Source organism: Capsicum annuum, chromosome 5 (assembly GCF_002878395.1).
Source record: "Capsicum annuum cultivar UCD-10X-F1 chromosome 5, UCD10Xv1.1, whole genome shotgun sequence".
NCBI lineage: Eukaryota > Viridiplantae > Streptophyta > Magnoliopsida > Solanales > Solanaceae > Capsicum > Capsicum annuum.
In genome coordinates, this window is record NC_061115.1 from 218,412,091 (window position 1) to 218,421,119 (window position 9,029).

The 9,029-nt window shown below is 41.1% G+C and overlaps 1 non-coding gene and 1 pseudogene across 1 annotated transcript; both read right to left on the minus strand.

The window, feature by feature from the left end:
* Positions 1-856: 856 nt before the first annotated feature.
* Positions 857-1,073, minus strand: LOC124899152. Its single transcript, XR_007056288.1, has one exon. It is a non-coding gene; the product is annotated as a small nucleolar RNA U3 (small nucleolar RNA).
* Positions 1,074-1,332: 259 nt separating this feature from the next.
* Positions 1,333-1,468, minus strand: LOC124899174 (annotated as a pseudogene).
* Between the last annotated feature and the right edge of the window lie 7,561 nt (positions 1,469-9,029).

Consider the following 9,029-nt stretch of genomic DNA (forward strand, 5'->3'; position numbering starts at 1 on the left):
ATAAGTTGTTAATTGTATATGTACATTTTTTTTTCCAATTGTATATCTGAATGTTTGTATATTATTATAGTGTATATTAAATAACAATATATCTGTATATATACAGTTTGCAGAATTTATATTGAGTGTGTACATCTACATTTTGCATTGTTTATATACAAATATACAATTCTAGAAATTATAAAAAATAAAAGAATGAGAAAGAAGGGGGACCAATAGAGGAACGGGAATGGAGGAGGGGAGAGAGAAGGAGGAGAGAGGCGAGAAAGAGTGAGAGAAAGAGATGAATTTAAGGTATATTTATATTTTGTAACTATGCAAACTTTAACCATGTCTTGTAATTATGGACTAAAAGTTACCTATATCTGAACAAATGTCAATGTTGTACTTTCAGACAAGCCTCCTTGAAGGAATACACAGTAATTTCCTAGTTGTTATAAATCAGATTCTTTCCACAAGCTTTTAGTAGTATGGTTGGGAACGGTCATTACGTGCAACTATCTCGACTATAGAAAGAAAATAAAACTTCCAGTAATTACTAAAACCAAAAAGGTGTTCTACATATGCATTTCATAAGAGGTGAGCAGATTTCTCTTCATCAGCTGCATACGTTATGCATTGCAAGATAAGCCAATAATATTCAGATAACAACATGATAGTACTGGGGAAAAGAGTTGGTAAGTCTGTCAGACAACCATGAGATCATCTCTAGCCCAGCAGACCAGGCTGATAACGATCATCTACAGTACTATGACCCGAAGGCAATGGAGGCTGTTAATCACGCTCTAGTCTCCCCGGCCAGCGGGCCAGGCTGATAACGATTCTGAGAGTAGATCTCCAGCAAAAAGAGTTGGTAAGTCTGTCAGATAGCCACAAGACATCTCAAGCCCAGTGGACCAGGTAGAGAACGATCATCTACAACACCATGACCCGGCCAAAGGCCATGGAGGCTAGTAATCACGCTCTAGTCTCATAGCCACGATTCATCCACAAAACTTGGTTTCTGGTCTCCTTAGAACTCAAGGAGACAGTGGTACAAGCCTATAGAACAGATCCTGTTCAAGTAAGGTCGTTTCTGCTCATGTTGCTGCAACAACATATATACACTTGGTTGTGTTGCTAGCTTATCGATGTGGGATACGAGGTGGGGAAAAAAATGTATTCAGTTTCTGCTAAAAAAAATGGACAACTAATTCAGATTTGTATTTATATTAAATTTCAAGTTAGAATAATTGAAAGAGATGATTTGTGTTTAACATTGCAATTGCATATACAATTGAGACCGTGTGCTAAGCAACCAATGAGATGAAGAAATTATACTTTGAATTGGGTAGAGGCGGCATTTAACACAGGCCTCACTGTCACAAATTATCACATAGGCTCGACCACTTGGGCTGACCTTAGGCAGGCACCCCTCCGGAATGTGCAATGGCGGTCACCAGCCTATTGACCCCATCCAGATAAGTATGTTTCATAAATGTACTTGGCCCATTTATATAGTATCTCCTTACTACTATTCTATCTTCTTCACTTGACAATGTTGGACTATTAGTATTGCACAGTAGTATCTAGCTGCAGCACCACATCCCGGAGAAGAAATGAAGACAGACAAGAATGTTGCAGTTTTGTTGAATAGAAACTCATATTGATGCCTTATGAGCTGCTGTTTGAGTGAAAAATGTTGTATGCTTGTTCGCTTAGTTATAGTCCGGTGATATGAGCGAAAGAAATGAAGGGTAGTAGAGAATGATCCTCTATGGCTCCATGACCCCTGAAACGCCGTGGAGGCTATTAATTAGGCTTTTATCCCATGGTCGTGGTTCATACACCAGACTTGATTTCTATTTTCCTTAATACTCATAAACATATCTTGTACAAGATAATGGCAATCAATGCTGCTACAAGTACTCTTCTGTCTTATTCACTTGACGATGTGGGGCTATGCTAGTCTATAAAAAGAGTTAAGTAACATCCTCAATGTCCAAAAGAAGCAATTTGTGCCTAGTTTATACTACTGGCTGTCATTGTTGCTGAACTGCTTTGATGTATGATACTAAAGCCGAGGGTCTTTCCGACAACCTCTTTATCGGAAATCATGACTTGCAAGTCTTGGTATGATGATACCAAACTCAAAAAATTCCATAACAGACACAGAAGAATACAGAAATCAGACTTTATCATATTTGCATGTTTTAGAACTTCAGAATGATGCATGTTCAGAAAAGGCTAAAATAGGGCATAAAGACAGCTTAGGTGATTCCCCGAAGAAGGCGTGAGTTCAGACAAATTTTTGCCTAAAACCGTGGTTTGCCAACTCGGGTAAATTATTATACACAGATTTAAGTGTTGTGTGGCGTTTCAGATTCTGGAACTCCAACCCTTGTGGCACACTCGAGTTGGAGGTTTTCCCGCCGAGTTAATGGAGGATTCCATATCGCCTGTAGAATATCAGACTTGTACGGGATACCACCTAACTCAAAAGTAATACACAGATCAGAATTTGAAATTTACAGACAGGTTACATGTTTACAGAAAGTGCCCATGTGTTTTTCAGAAATTGTTTTATGCATGACGTTTTGATGAAAATTGCTCTCCATATTATATATATGTTCAGTTACTCTATTTTGGATTGCTTCACGTGCCAGTACAATTGTGCTGACCCCCCTCTTTCCAGGTTTTGAGGCACAGTCTAGGGGTCAAGATAAATAGTAGAGATTTCAGATCACAGACCGGAGTTTGCAGTGGTGAGCTTTCTATGATCCAGAAGGCCTGGTTATTTCATATTACTACTATTAGTTAGGTTTTGGTCTACTGGGGCCCTTATCCCAGCTTTCAGATAACTTTGATTAGTTCATGGTAGAGATTCGCAGACTGAATCAGGCATTATTATTCAGATATATTTTGGATTTCAGTTTTTAGTATTATGGTCACATTCAGATTGACCATGTTTCCCTATTAGATTTCTCTTTCCGCATTACCTTTTATCATATGAATTATGTGCATGATTACTAGATAGATAGAGAAGGGTGTTCCGGGCCTTCATAGTTCAGGATGCTCATCACGGCTAGGGCCCCGGCTTGGGTTGTGACAAACTTGGTATCAAAGCACGGTTCATGGTCCCAGGGTGTCTGCAAAATCACGTCGGGTAGAGTTTTAGTTATGGCTGTGTAGCGTGCCATACTTATAAGCAAGAGACTACTAGGTATTTAGGAAATGTTTCCCTTCTTTATGATTTAGCTCATGCTTCACAGTCTGAAATGATCCCTAATCAATGATCTCTTGTATTTCAGAAACATAGTTATGCCTCCACATCATATCGTCGATCAGAATGCTCAGGCAGATGAGGTCCGTCCCACCCATGGGATGCATACCCGTAATAGAGCTCACACTCTAGAACCTGTCCCTACTCCGGGAGTCCCTCCAGTCCCGACCAGTCCACCTTGGGCTCCGCGGACTAATGACAACCGTCCCTCAACTGCTCAGAGAGATATTTCAAATGCAGAATTCAGACGGTCTATTCATATGCTGACACAGTTGGTACCTAACCAGGATCAATGATCAGAAGATGTTGGGTCTACATTTATTACGTCTGAGGCTACCAGGGTCGGATATTTCATGAAAATAAACACACCTAAGTTCACTGGCACCAAGGTGGAGGAAGATCCATAGGAGTTCGTGGATGAGATGGAAAAGATCTTTAAGGTAATGCATGTGGATGAGATTTAAGGGGTGGAACTAGCAACTTATCAGCTTAAGGATGTTGCGAATCAGTGGTATGCTGGCTGGGATGATGCAAAAGGTGAGACTGATGAGCCCACAGTTTGGGGTGAATTTGTGGAAGTTTTGCTTGATCGATTCTCTGGAGTTGAGGGAGGCCAAAGCGGAAGATTTTATGAATCTAAAGTAGGGCAGTATGAGTGTCCAGGAGTACACTTTGAAATTTAATAAACTAGCCCGCTATGCACCAGAGTTGACTAGTAATATGAGAGCCCGGATGAGGAAATTTGCAGCCGGCCTTTCTGATAACCTGGTGCTTGAGTTCCAGGGGGCAATGTTGAATAAGGAGTTAGACTTTTCTAGGCTGACCGTTCATATGCAACAAGTAGAAGAGAAAAAGAAGAAGATCTCTGAAGCTAGGGAGGTGGAAAGACAAGCGAAAAGAGCCAGATCAGCCGACTAGAGTCATAGTCAGCCTCAAGGCAGTAAGTGGGGAAATAAATAGCAGAAAAAAAGAATTGGGATAATGCGCAGTCTACTACCAGCGCCCCAGTACCCCGACCACAAGCAGACAGACAATCTTTGAGTTTTCAGACTAACCATGGAACCAGAGCTCAGGATACTCGATTATAGGGTAGTGTGGCTCAGCAGCATCATACTTTTCTATGGTGTGAGACTTGTAGTAGAAATCATCCGGGAAGGTGTCAGTTGGGCTCGATAGTGTGTTATTTATGTGGTTAGCCGGGTCACTTTCAGAGGGAATGTCCATCTGCTAGAAAGAATATTGGTGGTGCAAAGTCTCAGGCGAATTCTTCGGCACCACCCCTGCCTTAGAAGGGCGCCACATCAACTGTTGGGAACATTCGCAATCGATTATATGCTTTGACCAACCGCCGGGAGGAGGAAGCTTCCCCAGATATTGTTATCGATACGTTACAAATCTTTTCCCATGATGTTTATGTGTTACTTGATCCTGGGTCTACTTTATCCTATGTGACCCCTTATGTGGCTGTTGGTTTCGGGTTTGAGCCCAGTGTGATTTCTGAACCCTTTTCTGTTTCCACCCCGGTGGGGGATTCTATTATTGCTAGGAGGGTGTACAGGGGTTGTGTTGTGACTGTTGGTAGCCGGGATACATTAGCAGATCTCATAGAGTTAAATATGGTTGCTTTTGATGCTATCTTAGGAATGGATTGACTTCATTCGTACTATGCCACATTAGATTGTAGGACTCGAAGGGTCACTTTTTCTTTCCCGAATGAACCGGTGATAGAGTGGGAAGGACATTCTTTAGCACCCAGAGGGCACTTTATATCCTATCTTAGAGCCCGCAAACTCATTTCTAAAGGTTGCTTATACCACCTTATTCGAGTTAAGGACTTAAATGCCGAGAGTCTTCCTCTTCAATCTGTTCTCGTAGTAAAAGAATTCCCAGAAGTCATTCGAAATGATCTCCCAGGAATATCACTTGATAAGGAGATTGAGTTTGGTATTGATGTGTTGCCAGACACTCATCGTATTTCCATTCCACCATATAGAATGGCTCCTGCAGAACTAAAAGAGTTGAAAGAACAGTTAGCAGATCTCCTAGATAAGGGTTTTATATTCCCCAGTGTATCTCCTTGGGGCGCGCCAGTACTTTTCATGCGAAAGAAAGATGGTTCCCTTCGTATGTGCATAGACTACCGTTGGCTGAATAAGGTCACGATTAAAAATAAATATTCTCTTCCTAGGATTGATGACCTTTTTGACCAGCTTCAGGGTGTGAAGTGTTTTCCAAAAAATAGACCTTCGTTCGGGTTATCATCAGTTGAAAGTTAGGGAGTCAGACATACCCAAGACAGCATTTTGAACCCGATATGGTCACTACGAATTCCTAGTCATGTCCTTCGGGTTGACTAACGCCCCTACAACCTTTATGGATCTTATGAATAGAGTTTCCATTATTTTCTTGACTTGTTCATCATTGTATTTATTGATGATATCCTGATCTATTCTAAGAGTAAAGAGGATCATGCCAATCACCTCCAAATTATTCTTCAGACCCTTAAGGATCATCAGTTGTATGCCAAATTTTCTAAGTGTGAATTCTGGTTAGATATTATAGCCTTCTTGGGGCATATTGTGTCCAGTGATGGGATAAGAGTGGATCCCCAAAAAGTTGAAGCAGTGAGAAAATGGCCTAGACCCACGACTCCAACCGATATTTAGAGCTTTTTAGATTTGGCGGGGTATTACAGAAGGTTCGTAGAAAGTTTTTCTTCCATAGCTGCTCCACTTACTAAATTGACTCAGAAAAAGGTGAAGTTTGTGTGGTCTGATCTGTGTGAGAATAGTTTTGAGAAGTTGAAAGAAAAACTGACCACTGCTCCTGTTTTGACCCTTCCCGAGGGTGTAGATGGCTTTGTGGTATACTGTGATGCGTCCCGTGTGGGACTTGGTAGTGTGTTGATGCAGCATGGTAAGGTAGTGGCTTATGCATCTAGGTAGTTGAAGGTGCACGAGCAGAACTACCCTACCCATGATTTGGAGTTAGTGGTTGTGGTGTTTGCACTTAAGATTTCGTGGCACTGCTCTTACGGTGTTCACATTGATATCTTCACTGACCACAAGTGTCTGCAGTATGTTTTCTCGCAGAAAGAATTAAACCTCTGGCAGAGGCGCTGGATGGAGCTTCTCAAAGACTATGATATGAGCCTGCATTACCATCCGGGCAAGGCAAATATTGTAGCCGACGCCCTCAACAGGTTGTCTATGGGCAGCCTTTCTCATGTAGAAGAAGAAAAGAAAGAGATGGTGAAGGATATTCACCACCTTGAAAATCTGGGAGTGCGACTCTTAGATTTCGAAGATGGAGGGGTAATTGTTCATGAGTTAGCTAAGTCATCACTTTGTGCTGAAGTTAAGGAGAAGCAGTTTGAAGATCCCATCTTGATACAAATCAAGAAAGATGTAGGTCAACAAAAGGTTATGTCGTTTGAAATTAGTGGTGATGGTATTCTGAGATTTTAGGGTAGATTATGCATTTCGAATATTAATGGACTCTGGGAAAGAATCCTTGATGAGGCAAACACTTCGAGGTATGTCATTCACCCAGGCTCTACTAAGATGTACCATGATCTGAAAACCTTGTATTGGTGGAATAACATGAAACGTGATGTAGCTGATTTCGTGTCCAAGTGTTTGAACTTTCATCAAGTGAAGGTAGAACACATGAGGCAGGTGGTACTTCCCAAGAGATAGCCCTGCCTTTATAGAAGTGGGAGATGATAAACATGGACTTCATTATAGGACTTCCGAGATCCCGAAACCAGTATGATTCTATATGGGCAATTGTTGATCGGTTGACAAAGTCAGCCCACTTTTTGCCTGTGAGGAATAATTATTTGGGAGAGGGTTACGCTAAGATTTACATTGAGGAGATAGTTCGGTTGCATGGGGCACCAATGTCCATTATATTCGATAGAGGTATGCAGTTTTCATCTCAGTTCTGGAGATCTTTTCAGAAGGGTTTAGGTACACAAGTGAATTTGATTACAACTTTCCACCCTCAGACGGATGGGCAAGCTGAGCGTACCATTCATACCCTCAAGGATAAGTTAAGGGCATGTGTCATTGATTTCAAATGTATTTGGATAGATCACATGCCACTTATTGAATTTTCTTACAATAATAGTTACCATGCCAGCATCAAGATGGCTCCTTTTGAGGCTTTGTATGGGAGAAGATGTAGATCTCCGATAGGATGGTATCAAGTGGGTGAGACTCAGTTGTATGGACCTGATCTTGTTCATCAGGCGATGGAGAAAGTGGAGATCATTAAAGAATGACTCAAGACTGCTCAGAGTCATCAGAAGTCCTATGCCGATGTTTGAAGAAGAGAATTAGAGTTTGAAGTTGGTGATTGGGTGTTTCTCAAGGTTTCTCCTATGAAAGGAATTATGCGGTTTGGAAAAAAGGGTAAATTGAGCCCTCGCTATATAGGGTCATATCAGATTCTGAGAAAGATTGGTGCAGTTGCTTATGAGCTAGAATTGCCTGCAAGTTTGGGTTCCGTTCATCTGGTATTCCATGTATCCATGTTGAAGAAATGCATTGGAGATCATTCTTTGGCATTGCCAGTAGAGGATATCAAAGTGACAGATTCCTTATCTTACGAAGAAGAGCCCGTTGAAATTTTAGATCGCCAAGTTTGAAAGTTGAGGAGCAAAGAGATAGCCTCAGTGAAGGTATTGTAGAGGAATCCGAAAGTTGAAGAAGCAACTTGGGAGTCAGAAGATGACATGAGAATTAGATATCTCTATTTGGTTGCTTCGATGGATGATGAGACAGAAGGTACTATTCCTATCTTATCTTTCCTAGTCCTTATTATGCTTGAAATCGTGTCTGTCTGTGTCCCGCATCATCATTCGGGGACGAATGATCCTAAGGGGGATAATGTAACGCCCCACATTTTGGGCTACAATATAGACCATGATTCCGATGCGTTGATAATCTTGAATCCATAAATCCTATGCCAATATGGTATGTTAATTATTTGTGTAGTATGTGAATCCATTCAAGCTTTAATTTAGACCATAGTGGTCCTTTGACTCAAGGACGAGTTGAAAACTACTTGGATCGATTAAGTTTAAGTGGATATTATAATTTGTGTCAACTTCTATCAACCATGACTCTTTGTATATGTCGAATTAGAGAGCCTACTATGTGTAAAATGATAGGTTTTCGAGTTAGCTTTCCAACGATTCCAATTTTGCTAAAATTCGGCACCCGAACAAGAAGTTATGGCCTTTCAAAGTAGTATGCCTCGCCTAACCAATTGTACATGGCTACTGGAAAGCATATGCGATAACATAGGCGGCGCCCATGTAAACATAGACGATAGCATAGGCGGCGCCTATGTAAACATAGGCAATAGCATAGGCGACGCCTATGTAAACATAGGCAATAGCATAGGCAGCGCCTATGTAAACATAGGCAATATCATATGCGGCACCTATGTAATGGTTTCAAGTGACTTAAACACTTCGTTTTTGGGGAAAATGGTCCTTTTCCCACCCTTATTCATCCATAAACATAAAATTCAGTCCCCAATTCTCCAAAATACATCCACATTCATCTAAAAATTCTCAAGAACACTCCCAAGGGTTTCAAACGAAAAAACCAAATAAATCAAGATTGAACCGTCAGTTTTCAAAATCGATTAGAGATTCAGAATCTCCAATCCACAGGCTTCAAGAAGCACCCATTATTTTCCAGAATAGAGGTACGCGGGGTTTTCCTAAATTCTCATGGGCATAGAAAAATCATGT